We start from the raw sequence: 1,002 nt of genomic DNA on the forward strand, positions 1-1,002 counted from the left end.
GTTTATTGGCCCTAGGCCCAAACTCCCTTTCCTTTTTCTAATGACTTCTCAATTTATCACCCTTTGTTAAAATGGTATATAAGTTCCTGAGTCTAATTTCTTTGGCTTTTCACTTCTGTGACAACCCCGTGTACGTAAAAAATATTAACGTCAACAACACTGTTTTGTTAACAGAACAGAAACAGAAACAAAACAGAAATCTGTTTTGTTAACAGATTTCTCCTGTTAATCTGTTTTTTGTCAGTTTAATTCACAGGCACCATGCACTAAACCTAAGAGGGTAAAGGAAGTTTTTTTCCTCCCCTCCCCTGGCTCCGGAGTCTGTGTGTACCCTTAGCATACATATAAGTGCCTATTTTAAATGCCCTCCTTGTTTTTCTCAAGAGTCCAAGAGGAAATGGTACTGGAAGAATATATGGATCTTTGATTTTGTGCCCCTTAAATAGATACAGGTGGTGGTAAAGTCCTCTTTGAACTTAGTGCCAGGAAACAGCCCTGTCTTTAGAGGTTCACTGCCTGATACTAGATACTGTCACACAGTCTTCTTTCCATTTTGGCCATGCTTGTAAGGAAGCTGAAGACTAAGTTTTATCCTCACTTACAGCAGCTCTTTGCAGTCTGGATTCTGCTGAAGTTCCTCTCCAACCCCCACAACCCCTTCAACTATCTGGCCTTTAGCCTTTTACCCTGGTTTTAGTGCCTGTATCACAGAGAGGGTGTCTTTTTTGTAGGCATCCCTATCCCCTTTTGAAAATAAATAGATACAAATAAAGACTTGAAAAAAATGAATAAAAGAACTCATTTCGGGCTTCCCTGGTGGCGCAGCGGTTGAGAGTCCGCCTGCCGATGCAGGGGACGCGGGTTCGTGCCCCGGTCCGGGAAGATCTCACGTGCCGTGGAGCGGCTGGGCCCGTGAGCCATGGCCGCTGAGCCTGCGCGTCCGGGGCCTGTGCTCCGCAAAGGGAGAGGCCACAACACTGAGAGGCCCGCGTACCGCAAAAA

This window comes from Lipotes vexillifer, unplaced genomic scaffold (genome assembly GCF_000442215.2).
Source record: "Lipotes vexillifer unplaced genomic scaffold, Lipotes_vexillifer_v1.1 scaffold680, whole genome shotgun sequence".
In the NCBI taxonomy this organism is placed as follows: Eukaryota; Metazoa; Chordata; class Mammalia; order Artiodactyla; family Lipotidae; genus Lipotes; species Lipotes vexillifer.